Here is a 1,077-nt window from a genome sequence, read left to right as displayed (position 1 = left end):
TAAAGAAATCATGTGGCTCAATTATGAAGATGATTGTTTCTATTTTTGTTTTTGTATACTATACACATGGAAACACCCTAGGCACTGTTAATCCCGGAAGAATCTGGTGTTGTTTAAACAGACCTGGCCAGGCCCAGCAGTTCACACCTGTAATCCCAGCACTTCAGGAGGCCAAGGCAGCTCCTTGCCTTAAGAATCTATGGTGTTAGAAATGTGATTAATAATGACCAAATAATTTCCATTTAGGAGAAATATTTAGTAAGATAATAATAATTAAATTGTTAAACAATATAGTGCTTAATCTTAAATCCTTCAAAAACTGAGGCAGTTGGGAAGAACCCTTATTAACAGCAAACAGCCCCTGAGGATTTAAAATGGGATGGTGGCGGTATCAAGTACAGATGACGTAAGATGTCAAGAGGCTGTATCCTTGTGGTAGCACATGACTTTCAGTGAAGATGAAATATATAAAATAATTCAGATTAATTAGAGTTGGGCTTTAAACAATAATAACTGCTATTAAATCTTTGTGAACAACTGAGGTATAGGCTATAATGTTTCCAAGTCAAATTTGATTAAGCCTTCTCAGCTATCAAATAAAGTTAAAGACTTTGCTGATGGAAGACAAGAAGAACTAATGGTGGGAGGGAAGAGTTAGTATGTAATAGAGATTGGGGGCAATTTTTGACATGTGAGAAGAGGATATGAAGAAGTAAATGGGTGACCTTGGCATTTACCTGGGAGATAGATAAGGCCTCAGTCCATGGGTGTCAGTGTTGTAGTGACTGTGGAATGAGGCTTGTGTTCCATTCACTGGCCCAGGAATCAGGCCTTGTGAATTACAAAAAACATACTAAAATGTGCAGCTGCATACTAAAATGTGAGCTATTTTTTAAAATAGCTAGGTGTTAATTTCGAAGCTTACTCATGCTAATGTTTATACAGAACCAAACATTGGATTATAACTAGAATTAAACTAAATAAAACAATTAGCCACACAGGGATGGACTTTAATATAGAAATGACATGGTACACACCAACATTTAGAGTGTAGAATCAATGGTTTAATGGTTTAAT

This window comes from Otolemur garnettii, unplaced genomic scaffold, assembly GCF_000181295.1.
Source record: "Otolemur garnettii isolate 467f Iridium unplaced genomic scaffold, OtoGar3 scaffold00039, whole genome shotgun sequence".
Classification (NCBI taxonomy): Eukaryota; Metazoa; Chordata; class Mammalia; order Primates; family Galagidae; genus Otolemur; species Otolemur garnettii.
The sequence above is the reverse complement of the archived record's forward strand: the minus strand, read 5'-3'. Positions refer to the sequence as shown.